The sequence below is a fragment of the Seriola dumerili genome, unplaced genomic scaffold (genome assembly GCF_002260705.1).
Source record: "Seriola dumerili isolate Sdu_G_001 unplaced genomic scaffold, Sdu_1.0 BDQW01000068.1, whole genome shotgun sequence".
Classification (NCBI taxonomy): Eukaryota; Metazoa; Chordata; class Actinopteri; order Carangiformes; family Carangidae; genus Seriola; species Seriola dumerili.
This window is the reverse complement of record NW_019174323.1, coordinates 3,366,000-3,381,187: the sequence shown is the minus strand read 5'-3', so window position 1 is coordinate 3,381,187 and position 15,188 is coordinate 3,366,000.

The window sequence follows — 15,188 nt, the reverse complement described above, 5'->3', positions numbered from 1 at the left end:
TGGATGGAGGGAAATCCCAAACATTCCAGGAAAACTGAAAAATGCCCCTCAGACTTTTATTTGCCCACCCAACCCTTACAATCTTCTTCCCGTAGGGGCAGATATCTAATGCACAAACACAAAAATTCACACTCTACTGCATCAAAAAATGCAAGCTGTAGCTCTATGTAGCATTTCAGTTTCCTTCAACCTATGGCCTCTAGTTTGACAGCGGTAGATGACACAGAGCAGCGGAGTCAGTGAAGCCGGCGCCGACAACAGCAAAGGTCGAGCTAATTAAAAATAATGAGCTGCGTGGGAGTTTCATGTAGCCGCCATGTTGTTCAGAAGAGCTACATATGCTGTATTTTAGTTTGTCATTGAGCTCCATCAACCTCCACACAAGATACAGTACATTTAGTTAACTGTTGCTTTAATCTGAGGATAAACACTGGATTGAATATCATGTTAAAAATAAGAAAATGATTCTCCCACAACTTCAAATTAGCTTAGTTACAGAGATTCTAATCTAATTTTCCTGAATTCTTCTACATTAGAAATAATAAGAACAACATGTATTTGAAGTTATGTTTTTTGTTATAAAGGCAGTAGGAGACGAGTAGAACTGGACTGAGAGACAAAATGTCTTTACGCAGTAACCTGTTCATTCATCCAGGACGCAAAACAGAGGTTTACACTTGTCTGAATATAGTCTTTGTTTTTTAACACAATCTGCAGGTTCAGTTTGTGTGTTAGAGGCTACTTAATATAAGTTTCACTCATTTTGAGCCCAGAATATTTCCTACAGGCATTTAGAAAGTACCTGGTCGCGCGGACAGACTCAGAGTGTCTACACAGGAGGCGTCTGACGGGACATTATAATAATCAGTCCAGCTGTCCACACAGGCCACGTAATCACTGCAGTTTCCCTCGCGTTATACACACATAAACCACTTCAAGTAGTTTCTTCTGTTTAATGCACATTACTACAGTGATTATGTATTAGACTATGGTCGCTGCAAAAACCAACACTCTGACCTACAGTCAGTACTGTGCCTGAACGCATCCTGCACAAACACAGAGGGAGCACTGAAGCTGCTGCTGCTGCTGCTGCTGCTGCTCTGCTTATATGCTGCTTTCTCTGTGTGGGCTGCGTATACACCGTGTTAAAATCTTCTTTTATTTTTGTGTATTTAAAATATATATCTATAGTAACTCATATTTCCTGAGCAGAACACTGCTAAATCTCTTTTTCCTCCTGTTTGGGTGTAAATCATTCACATTCAGACCAACTTTGGTCCTGCATGACATGAAAAAACACAGCCCCCTCATTGATTTGAATGAAGGCAGTTCGGCCAAGCAGCTACGACGCCGAAGGTGACAGCATCCCACAAAATATGCTTAAGCAGCGCTGAACAATTAACTGAAGTAACCAAATCGCAGGAGCTGCAGTTTTTTAATAAAGGTAAAATGTGTCACAACAGACCGTGAATGAAGCATTGTGGTGCTAGAGAGACGCCCCCAGCCTACAAATCATATTCTCCAGACGTAAAGGAACATGCTTGTTTGGTACAAGACCAAACAAAAATCATTTTTATATATATTTCTCAGTGAAAATGAAAATGCAAACATGACCTTTCCAAACTAAATCGTGACTCATATCGCAATATGATTTCACCCCTATGTGTAAATTTTGGATTTCTACTATTAACTCGCGATCGTCGTGATATAAGAGGAAGCGATAACTTTCATTTTCATGACTTGCTGTTTTTGGTCTGAATGTTTGCTAACTGCGAACGTACTCTCAGTCTGTGCGCCCTACCACAAGGCTTTCCAATTAAATAGCACAGAGTCGTTACTCTAATATACTAGTTAACTCTTTCTACAGAACATCCATAGCACATCCGCACAACTACACACAACATGGCAGCAGCATTAGGTGTGTTAAAAGCTGTCTGTGCCAGTTTACCACCTTCAAACCAGAGGCCTTCAGTTTTAAACTGTCAAATGCAGAAGGATGCCACCCACTTCCACCAGAACGTTCCAGTCATCATGCCAGAGAGTTGTCCACTGCCAATTCCCTGACACAGCCATTCGGCCAGTATCCAATACCACTGTTTCATCAACACAGTTTGTCAGAGGTCCATACACAACGTGTCACGTGTCTCACCCCTAAAGTGTGTGTGTGTGTGTCATACAGTAACTTAATATTCCTGACTTTATGCACACACAGGGTAAAAGCCTTTTTTTTTTTTTTTTTTTTTTTTTTTTTGTTCGTATGTACTAAAGTTTTGCAATATATGTCAATACCCGATCAGATATATAGAATGTAATCACATCTAACTATGAGTATTCAGGCTGTAGTTGTCACATATAGGCAACGGTAGTTCAACAGTACTTTTTGAGAGACACTGTATTTAACACTGGGCGTATTACTGTAAACTAGACCTAGTGCCAGGAAGGACAGTGATGGAGTGTTTTTAAATCCTGCACCAGGATTTGCTCTTGGGAGAGACGTATTGTGAGAACGAGAAAGTGTGAGGTGGAAAGTCAGAGCTCTGCTCAGTTTGCACGCTGCACTCAGAAAGGCGCGCCGGTAGTCCAGCCACTATGTCCCACACATTAGATTGCATATTTCTCCAGAACAAACAGCCTGGGGCATGTTAGCATGAATCCAGGGGGATAGTTATCTCACTAGAGGGGAAAACGGAAACTAGGTTTGTCTCACCTCATTAATGGCACTATTTATTCCTCCTTTGATATATCTGTATACATATGAATATATACATGTATACTGTATATACATATTTAAGTGTTGACATATATGAATGTATAAGCAATGTGTCTATAACGTGTAGGTATCGTCGGTATGTCTTAAGTCCTAATATATCATGTTATATTTGTATATGACATCACAAAGTAGCTACTCCATTTTTTCTGTTTCACAGTTAATTACATGTACATTAATATTCCAATATGATGTGCATGTAAAATGTTCTGTGTAATTGTGATATGTCATATCACAATTGTGCAAAACTTGCAGGGTTTTTTTTTTTTTTTTTTTTGCAAGCTTAGCTGGGATACCGAGGCATGAAATCATCGTGTTTACTAGTGTTTTGTGCAGTTTTAAGTTGCCATGGTGACGCTGATTTATTCATGATATACTAGCAAGATGCAGGTGGCAGCATAAGATGCATATGGATTGTCCTGCATATGACCTTACTGCGTACATGTCATCACGTCCAGGGATACACTCATGCTTTCATCTCCTCATATGGTGCTTTGGAACATTTATAGCCCTTCCTTTCTTTCTTGACAGGAGTTGGAAATTTTCTGGCTTTTTCTCTGGATGAGAATGAAGTGATTCTCCAGCTGCACTTTTCCATTTCAATGCAGTGTTCTTAGCTGCAGAACACTCGACTGGCTTTTAACTCACTCGTGATGTAGCGGGCTGCAGACGCTCCAGCAGGGGGAGCTGTTCAGTCAGTGTTGACATGTTAACACCTGTCGACCTCCGCCACATACGGGCAAAAAAGTGCGTTTCTCTTCTTTTATGATTTTTATGATTTTTTTTTTCATTTAATTTCTTTTCTTATCTGTCTATGAACAGGGCATGACACAAAATTTTAGCCACTATTTGTCCTTTCTATTTTCAATTATTATTTTCCATATTTTACACTTTTCCTGTGTTTTATTTGAAGTGTTGATCCATAAGAAGATATATTTGTGGTTTTAAGAACCAAAAACCATCTTAAATGTAGTTTCACATCTCCTCTCTCAGGCTTCTCTCTGGAGCTCTAGTAACAACAGGTCGGTGAGACTTTATACAATATGGGACCTTTAAGTCCCATATTTTGTAGGAATTTATGATGCTCGTTTTCACTATTTTCTGATGTTTATAGACCAAAGTAATCGAGGACACAGTTGTCAGATTAACTGATAATGAATTTTATTCCTAGTCCAAAGTTGTACTAGAATTGCGTTGCTACATAATTTGAAAAAAAAAACAAAAAAACATAAAATGTGTGTATAATCAATGTGAATGGTCTTTGGGGAAAAGTAACACAGACTGAAATTAACATAAATAGAGCCAGAGGAGCCATTTTTATAGTGTGTTTATACAGCGATCACATCATATAAAATCGAACTTTAGATTAAAATCTCAAGACGTGCATTGAAATGTCCAGTGTTGCTGTAATATCTGACTCACTGTTGGCCGAGAGGAAAAGTCAGAGACGGGGATACTATCACAGGGAGTTGGAGTTGAGGTTACAACTTTCCGGAGTGAGAACATGAGAGCAGTTGTGATGTTTCTCGAGGGGGACGTCACAACAAGGTTCCTGTGTTTCTGGCTCCCAGTGATCGTCTCAGTGCTGGTTGTTCCTGTCCACTCTCACCCCCCCCCACCCCCCACCCCACTCCTCCTTCATTTTGTCATCTCATACACTTGAAAATGTTTCAGATCTGCAAAGTTACAAACCTGATTTCACACATCTTGCCGCACACTGCTTCCTCACGTGGGAAATGTCTGGCAAGATGAATCGGGTGCAGTAGTTCAAATTTGAAACCATTTTTAAGTACAACTTAGCGCATGTATTTTCCCATCACCTCATCATGAACCCCAAACCACACAACGATGAAGTTGGCCCTATTAAACAAAGAATCTACTGTACACTACAGACAGAGAACCACTTACCTCTGTGCCCTCACACTGACAACTACATTATACACCAATATTGTGCCAAGTGACCTAAAAGCCACGTTTATGATTGGCTTTGTCGTCATATAAATGGACTGGGGTTTCACTCATTTGAATATTTGCATCTGCTCTACAATACTGCCCTCCTTCTGACACAGTTTGGTACTTCTTGTTTTAGTTTTACGTGTCTTTGAATTTGGGAATTACTGGGGTGAAACTCTTTGAAATCGGTCCAGGATGAGGGTATGTACTTTATAGCATCAACTGCCTGCACCAACCTGCTTATTGATTAAGTCATCGACAGTTCTGGCTCCTGAGATAGGGTCTGATGAACACTCCGTGGAAGCCCAATTAGCCATGGTGGAAGTTTTCTGTCAGATGACAAAATTATAAAACTTTTTTTGGAGAAAGAGATGCAACAAAGAGAAAAGCTTCCATCATGGCTGAACTGCTGGCTTAACACTCTTTTATGCATTGAGTAACAGATAAACACTGCCACCTGCTGTTCAACGATATATAGTGGTTTGCACAAGTTTCTTTTTTAATTGCTAATTAATTCCAACTCATGACATTACTAGTAGTTACAATCCAACCCCATGTTTTCTGCCACTGAACTTTTCTTCTGTAATGTGAAATGTAATGTCAATATAAGGCAATTTTGCTTAGTTTTGTTTAACAAGGTACCAGCATCAATTTGTGGGTTATACTCCAGGTACAGTACCTTTATGTATTATCGAGAATGTCAAATGTGAAATGCCATTGATGTATATTGTTATATATACTGAGTATGTTACACGCACTAAGGCAATTGTGGATTGCTGCATTTTCATTTAACTGGCCTATATTACACTATACAGATAGGACATTGTTTGATATTGGATTAAGAGAGTTGAAATTGCAGATGAAACTTTTTTTTTCCTAATTAATTTTCTCCTCAAAGTAATGTTTGGTTAATTTTTATTTAGATTTGTCCTATTACAAGGACATACAAGGATTTTAGGTTTAATTATTTTTGCTCTGCTAATAAAGAAGGATATTTTTTGTACAGTTGGAAACTCTGAAATGTCCACGAAAAGTGTGATTGTGACCTACTTCTCCAGCTAACTATGTCATCATCCATGTTGTTTTAGGACGAGCCACCTATAATGGTAGTCAGACCTGGGCCAGACTATAATTGTAACTCATTCACAGGCTTGTTTGAAACGGTACGAGTGATCAGACTGGAGAGGAGGGTTGTTAAATCACTCAGATAGAGCCAGGTAGTTGTGTTTTTTTATCACAGAAAAGTACATTAAATTGACTTACAAATAACTTCCTGTGATTTTCGCTCAAATTTGCAGTCCCGCGTGGCGAAACGTGGCCATCTGCGCTGAAGTAGGCAAAAAAAACCTGAGACGTTTAAACTCTCGGTAACTGACAGTTGATATCTTACATCATGGAAACCCATCTGGCTGAGCTTATCTGAATTGTCTATGATGTAATAAACTCCGTCCGTCTGGTACTCCTGAGAGCATTCAAACAAACACTGCAAATTACTTACAAATACTGTTTGGCCCAGGTAAGGTGCTGACTGCAGAGCTGTCATCATCCTCTCGCTCCCATTCTGTTAAACAGCTTAAAACAGGAGTTTTTTAGCACAAATGAGCCCACTGCCCGACTCCTCCCGGAGTCCATTACGAAGTCGACGTCTTATCTCGTCACATAATTGCATTTCTGTTCATGTGCAGATGTCGCGGAGGACATTGTTTGTGATGTAGGATTGGCTGTTCGTGGGTATATCCGTTATATATTTCTATATTTGCCACCGCCACCGACATCTCAGTGAACACATCACGACAGTAAAGACACAGCACCCCACCCAAAGCCTTACAGTAAAGATCGATTCTTTAGATATGTTTTTGAGTTAGTGTATCTCACTTCACACGGCAGGAAGGGACGGCTCCCTTACAGGATGAGACATTGTTGAAGTGCACTTGATTTTAAATTGCAATGTTATTTTTCTTACCTTGGAGAAGTCCCTTCTTTCTTATGTTTAAGAAATAAATGGCTGAGGTATTAACATCTTATTATGAGTGGCTTATTATTGTTTAGTCTGCAAGAGGAGCTGAAGTTATTACACACTGTATATATATATATGTGTGTGTGTGTGTGTATGTTTATATGTTAATATTTTCCATCTGCTGGTCAGTGTACAGAGCATGAGAACAGGTTAGTGTATTGTACCTCTATGACAATAATCTTTCCCCCAACTGTTTTTATATCATATGGTGCAAACTGTCCCTGAAATTCAACTTGCATGTTAAAAAGTGTATGATGTATGGTAAAGAAATGGTAATATGTTTTAAAGCAATTTATCTACATTTACCGATTTGTATCAATCAAGTATATCAAGCAGATGTCAGTGAAGCAGATTGTGGCATCATCACTTTGAACTGCAACAAGCTTTTGAATTATAATTTCATCAAGAAGTCTGTTTTATGTCAATAACAACAAAAGTTCAAATTTAGATCACAAATATTAGAAGATATAGACTTTTTGTAGCTTATGTCACATAATTAAGCGAACTATAAAATATAAAACAAACCAAACAAAAGGGTGAAACCAACTGCCATGATCATTATTCCAAGAAATGTAATATCCAGTTAGATCAATATATATTATCTAGATCAATTCATTCCTAAAACAAAACCAGGGGAGCTGACATTGGGTGAGGGCAGGGTACACCCCAGGTCGCCAGTTTATCACAGGGCTGATATAGTGACAAACAACCAGTCACGCTCACATTCACACCTATGGGCACTTTAGAGTCACCAATTAACCCTAACGTGCATGTCTTTGGACTGTGGGAGGAAGCCGGAGAACCTGGAGAGAACCCATGCAGACACAGGGAGAACATGAAAACTCCACACAGAAATGTCCCAGGCCCGGGGTTCGAACCCAGAACCTTCTCTATGAGGCGACATTCCTAACCACTACATCACCATGCCGGCCCACACATGAATATGTTGGAGTAACCCTAACCCTAATAATAAGTCTAACATAAATACAGAGCATTAAGACTTAAGATTTGGACTCAAGTAAACATAGCTTCACAACTCTGCACATTGCTCACATGCTGTCAGTGCTGTTTTTTAACAATGACAACTTCACCACTGGGTGGCGGCAAACCCCTGCTCAAAGTCTCCATCTGAAACAGCAGTGGGGATGGATGACAAAAATAGAGCAACAGAGAGAGAGAGAGAGAAAGAGAGAGAGAGAGAGAGAGAGAGAGAGTCAGAGGGGAAATGACATCAAGAGTGGGAATGAGATGACAGAGAGAGAGCGAGAGAAAACCTTCCAAGCCTCCAAGTGTTGATGCAAATGCTATTTTATGTTTCACAAGACTGGACCTGCACACCTGGGACGGACCAGTCACACAGCATGACGTCCGGCAGGGTTCCTGAGAAGGCTCAAACCAATTGGAGTTACTCTCTCTAACTCCTGCACTGGTCTTTTCTCTCCACGGTCCCTTGCACAGCAATTACTGTGGACCAGCTGTGTGGTCCCTCAGGGGCCCCACAGTAAACCAGGGACCTCCTCCCTTGCTCTGGCCGAAATCAAACTAGTTGAGAGTTTCAATCGACGTAGTACGAAAAGCGGCCATTTCATTACAGCTGAAGCTCAGGGAAGGTGGACATGTACATCTTTGTGTTATTGAAATAAAAGGACCCCTACTTAAAACCCCAGCCCTCTTAGCCTACGACCATAACTCCACGTCCAGGGTGTCTGACGGAGAAATATGCCAGGTACAGCATCCACCAGGGAGAACCGAGGGGTCAGGAAGTAGCTGGGGTAAAATGGAGGGATTATGTGTTGCAGCAGGTTATAGGTCCCTCTCTGCTGCTTATTTGAAGGAATCCAGGATGCTTGTTTCTGAAATCTCATCAATAACGGCGCAGGGCCCTGTGTGATGAAGTGCCATTTATTTCAGCTATGTGCAGCGGAAAATTTTTGCAGCGCGGAAATGTTTATAGCTGGAGCCGGAATCGACGCAGACAGGTTCCTGTGCTCGCAACAGCACAGTCACATGTTCCGGTGACACTTTAATTAGTGACTCAGGAAGCATACGTTGTAAATGTTGCTACATTTTTCAAATAGCGGTGCATCCAAATGTGACGCTTCAGCTTCTTCTCAGATGAAAGTGTGCACTGAATCACTGTCTTGTTCATCCTCTGATCTCACATGATCTCAGAGTCACTCACCAGGTTTGAAAAATATGGCTGGAAGCTCATGTTTGATACTTGTTTATAGGGGAAATGATTCACTGGTGAGAAACACGATTTCCAATCAGCTGCAGATATTTTTGCCTTGATGAACCTGAATTCTTCTCCCATAATCTCACTAATTTAACTTATCAGTCGCCTTTGAACATTTTTATTGCCATTTGACTCATTTATCCCGTTTCCCCTCGGCTTCATGAACTCCACTGAGCTGATTTTCAAACTTATAAAGTCACTTGCACCCCCCCCCCCCCCCCCCCCCCCCCCCCCCCAACATAGTTGTCCATCAAACTACTTAAAATATGATTACAGTCCTTGCCTATAATTCTCCACTGTTTCTTTTCCCCCCACTCCCTCATATTCAGCTTTCATCTTTGTCCTCGCTTTTAATGGCTTTATCAAATAGAAAGCATATGATGCTCTCTCTAAATATCCCACATTCGCATCGAGAGGGTGGAGAGGATGGAATTGCAGGAGGGTGAAAAGGGAGAAATGCACATCTGTGGCGCAGCACTAATTATTAGGAAATACTGAGAACAAGGGAGGAAGGGAGAAAGAGAGAATGGGCTCTGGAGCTGAGCGATCCTCAGATCCTCTTCCAAGTGCCTGTGCCCGTGGTGGAGCTGCTTGTTTCATCTCCGTCTCTTAGGCGCTGTTTTACTGCACTTGCTGTGCTGTATGCAGATCCTGCGGGGTCCAGTGTTTATATATTAAACCCACACATAGATATGAAGATAAAGCTGCCATGTCAGGCAAAACAAAAGACACTTAACAAGTACTTTTGGTATTGTTTTAAACAGTGATAGGAATCAGTATATATTCTCTATTTGGTAATAACGATGAAAGCCACTTTATAGGAACCACTTGATTGCTGCGGGACAAACAACGTCCTAAACTCATCTATAAACAAAAACATCATCATTGAGAAGTGTTGGTTGTGGTTGTGAAGTGACATTTAATAGCTGTGGAAAGTATTCGGGTGACTGTTGAAAGACAGGCCCTCCACTTCAGCTTCAAAACACATTTTGCAGCCACACTTAATTGCAAAGGGCTGCACATCATCAGCCCGCTGTGTCACCAGAAGTGCAACATTTGACTACACAAATGTCAAGCCTCAATACCGTAAAAAAAAGTATCTGCTTCTTGTGAGAAAGCAGATACAGAAAAGGCTGAGCTAGTTACTGTGTCTGCATCCTCTGTGTTACAGGAATTGTATTTGAGTGATACATTGATTTAATCAGCTCCAGATGGGCTGTACCACTCAATTAGCATCACCTGCTCAGAGTTAACTGTCTCATATTCATAACACAGTCACTTTTCTATGAGGCATGGTTCAGGTTTTCAATAAGCTCATCTGGGTAATTCCGAATGTTTTTTCAGCGTGTGTGCAGCTTTTTAAATTTTTTACAGGAAGTGAAGTTGCAACCACTTCATGAGAAATCATAAAGGTACTTTATTTATTTATTTTCTTGAATATATGCGCACAACTGCCTTATACACCTTATGTATTCTTACATCACATTCAGCATTAACAGACTGTGACAGCGCTCTTGTGTGCAGAAGGGTTCCACCCTTTTTCTTTTTTTTTTTTTTTTATGAAGAAATCAGTGAATGGTTTGTTGCAATATCCCCTCAGCTGTACCATGACTGTAATCATATCCTCAGTGCATGCAACCATTTCACTCACAAATAACCCATGTGTGGTCACACTTTGTGAAGAGGAGTAGAAAACAAAGGCTGGACTCGCACAGCTGCACAGTGGGTGGGCTTGGAGCTGAGATCAAGCTGCAGCACCTTTACATGACGAGATGAGGCACGACCTCTTCTTAATACCTCCGTTTTTAATTAGCCTTTTATTGGATTAAGGGCAAGAGCACTTGGATTATTCTCACATGCTTGTTATCTTGTTTTATTAATCTTGTAAAAAGAAAATAAAGTTGCGAGCAACTCTCCAAGACCTGAAAGGAACCATCTCTGTGCACAGAGAGCTGGACTGAGTCTTCGCCAGCGCAGGCAGCTGAGCCTGTTTGTACTTTCATGCTTAATTAGCGTACCTTGCAAAGTATTCTGGGAGATTTGACAGTCAAAAAAAAAAAAAGTGCAGCTCTCGCAATGAAGCAGCACCGGATTTTTCATTCACCACCTACATATATCACAGTGAGCTTCTCCTGATATTTTCAGAAAATGGGCTTTAGTGAGATTTTTTTTTTTCAGCTTGAAAAACACTTGTCAGTCACCACTTGGCACCTGCACCAGTGTTATAAATGTATATTATTAAAAGCATACAATACATTACAGCATACATGAATAATGATTCGGGGGCTGTGGCTGACTGAACTACGACAGTTAAATCAGACTTTTACTCTAGTAAACATTAGTTTGACAGTTTGGGAAATATATTTCACTGTTTGTGAGAGTAACAGGAGAAGATCGATACCACGCTCATGCCTGAGTATTATGTGTAGAGCTGGAGCTGTTAGCCTAGCTAGCCTAGCAGAAAGACTGAAAGCAGAGGGAAACAGCTAGCATAGCTGTCCCAAAGTTGAAAAAACATGCCCCAAAACATGTCTTAGATAACTTGTTTCTTTATTCTGTAATGTGAAGACAACAGTTAGTGGTTTTAGCAGGTATTACTAATAAACTAAAAGTTGATTAATGAGCTTTAGAGGTGCTAGTTGGGATATTTTTAAACTTTGAGAGAGCCAGCTATTTCCTCCTGCTTCATGCTAAGATAATCTCCAGCTCCATAGTCAAAGCACAGACATGAGAGCGGTGTCAATCTTCTTATCTCACTCTTTTAAATCGATAATGATGAAACTTGATACAAGCTATTTTTTGTTGGCATATGATGATATGTTTTATTTATTGATACTAAACCCAACATAAAACATGTGCACAGGCACAGAGGAGCCCAAACCATAGTGATGCTCTTTGTTTAAACACAATGGATATACAGTATATAGCACCTTACAAATAACTCACATCATACAGTAAAAACCAAATATATTGTATGTAGAGTGTATTTGTGTTTCTGGCTAAGAAGAGACAGTCTACAAATTCTGTATTTAACTTGTGACAGCTTCTTTATCATAAGTCACTGTACTGTAAAAACAGGGTTCAGTGACAACACTCCTGGCTTTAGCCACAGTGTTAATTACCCTCCGCTACACAGGTTATACTTAGACATTTTATGGCACCGCTGTTTGATAATATATAGTTTAGACTGTAGGGAAGGTGCAGTATGTGAAGTACAGAAGGACGTGAAGTTGTGAGTGAGATCCTGAGTCAGCAGATGCTCAAGGCGTCACGAGAGACACACTAAGAAAACCTCCAACTAGCGTTCCTTTTTTGTGTGTGCATATGTTGTTAATGTGATTTACTTGATTCATTCTGCAGAGAGGAAATTTTCTTCATGTGTGCACATATAAAACAGGACCCTGCTGTGGTTTTTAAAACCAGAGCCCTGTTAGTTTTCATCCTGATTTACACCTGGGATGACAGTCAGTTAAACAGTTATCAGGGTTTAAGGAAAAATTAAGCTAAAGCACATATCACAGTGTTTAAAAGTTAAGGAACAATTCAGCATTTTTGGGAAATGCACTGCTTTCTTGCCTAGAATGAGATAAGAAGATTTACACCATCCATGTCTACCTTCAGTATGCAAATATAGGTGCATATTTTTAAAGGTCCCAAAATTAAGACTTTGTTTTATTTGAAGTTTTGATATTCATAAGGAGATATATGTTTTAAGTACAAAAAAATATTTCAATGTAGTTTTACATCTCCTCTCTCAGGCTTGTCTGTGGAGCTCTAGTAACAGGTCGGTGAGCCAATCAGAAGAGAGGAGGCTCCTATTGGCTGTTTTCTGAGTGATCCAATAAAAACATAGCAGATCTCAGGTAAACACTCAGAGAAACCAAATCCTGCAAGGTTGGATGATGGGTCCAGGTATGACTTGGCTGAGAGCGGTGAGTGCTGTGTTGTGACATCACAAAGTTACAGAAGTCCTGACGGTTGGTTTTAAGGTTTTAATATGTATGGGACCTTTAAACTTTGAAATGAAATCCTCCAGGTTTATCTACATAAGTTAAAACACAGACAGAGTTTGGTTGGTTTATCTCATTTATGATGCATTTGCTGCTTGGTCAGAAAAAGTCAGGGACTGTTAGCAACAACATCCCAGGCTGTAAAAGAGCTAAAGCACAGACACGACGCTGACAACATGCTATATAAAGAAGCTCAGACAAAACCAGCAGACGACACACTGGGCGATCGTGCACTCACAAACACAAAGATAGATAGTGCTCTATTTTGTGTAGTGAATAATTTGCTGGTTAATTTGTCCCACTGCTAAGAATAGCACCTGCGGCCGGCTGGCTGGCAGGCAGCGTGCTGGTGGTGAGCGGTGTGCTGAGAGGCTCGGGGTGGTTAGCAAACAGCTTAGTGTGGTCTCTGAGGTCTGGCCAGAGTAGTTCCCACAGTCCCTACACTTTGGCTGCGAGGCTGTTTCAATGGGCGTACTTTCTATTTTGATGATTCTCTGAAAAGCCCAAAGACAAACAATTGAAATGGCTGGAGTTTGATTTATAACAGCCAGGGCTAAATCTCCTGTTTTCCCGTGTGGAAACCACATAAAAGATCAGAGTGGAAGAGGAATCCCACTTTGGACTCTAAGGCTTATCATGTCTCAGCTAGAGCTCGCCGGGAGCAGTCAGTCACCTCCCAGTGACCTCCTGCTCTGCTGGAGAAGCCCACGGTGGCTGCCAGCAGACAGATTGTGCCTGCAGTTAGAAAAGCAAAATACAAATTATAGGCAACATCCTGAGCTATAATCCATTTTATAATCTCTGGTGTCATCCCTCATTCTCTTCCTCCAGTGTCCACATTTCTCAAGTTTAATCTGGTCCACGAAAAACAAGGAATATTGCAATATTGTTCAGCTGAACTTTGATAAATTATTTTCATTATGCACAGATATGGTTTGGAAAGAATCCTGTGTATGTGAACAGTTGATAAATCAGTTGTTGGAAAGTGTGGAGAGAAGTAGCTCTGGTATGCTCCACAGATATACAAAGTGATGCAGAGCAGAGCCACCACTCTGTCAATAATGAAACACTTTCAAATATGTCCAGGGTCAAAACACAGCAATTGATCAACAGTACAGCCCTCTTTGTAGTCACTGCCGATTTTCAGATTCTTTGCACATGTAAAAAATTATGAGAGCAGTGAAAATGTAAGCACCAGGGCGCATTTGTTTCTGATCATTTTAGTATAAATACGTCTAAAACTTAAGGGAGTTTTGTTAGGAAGACAAGCACAAAGTCAGAAGAGAAAACTTAATGGTGCAGCTTGTGCTGTGCCTTCAAATGTGAATTAGTAGTGGCTCCCTTTGTCTTATTTAAAAATGGAGCTAAATATGTCCACATGTGCAGCTACGCAAAATGCAGATTGTATCATATCTGCATTTTCAAAGCACTAACACTAGGATAAAAATCAGCATGTATGCATAAGACCACTGATTTTCCAGCATGGCATGCTTTGTAGCTCGATCTGTGACGCATTCTTCGACTTTTGAAGCCCAATTTGTGAGAAGGACGTGGTACAACTTGTTCTTATAGATGGACAGGATATGACAGCTTTTCAAATCGAGTAACAGTAACAGGAATTTTTTTAAACCCACACTAACACATCTGGATATTTATCGTTGATCCACATTTGCAGAACACATACCAACAAGTGTAACAGCATGTTTTGCAGGATCTTCTGGTCCAGAGAGCATAAATATATAGTATGAGGGCATTGCCCTTGTGGTACAGACTCTATCATATCTAGATCTCGTAATGAGAGTTATGAGCATCACATGTAGTTTATGAAAAAATCTTCTGTGACGTGTTTTATCGAGAAAGCTTAAGCAACTTCAAAGATGTGCGTTTTTAATTACTTCTTGTTGTATTTTCATTTTCTTTTGCCAATTTTCTGGAAATGTGTTTAATGTTTGTGCTGCAGTCAGATTGAAACCTGGCTATTTTTTGCAATTTTTGAAGTTTTCAAATGTCAAATGATATAAACAGAAAGACAAGCTTTACAAGAACAAATAAATAGTCTAAAATTGGCAGCATTTTGATTTTAATTGTGTAAGCGAGAACAAAACAAGGATGTGCAAATGAAAATCTGACCATACTGTTTAGTTGATTTCGTGTTTTATTTTGAAGTACCTCACCTATTAGGGTGTGTTTTAATTCCTTTTCCAG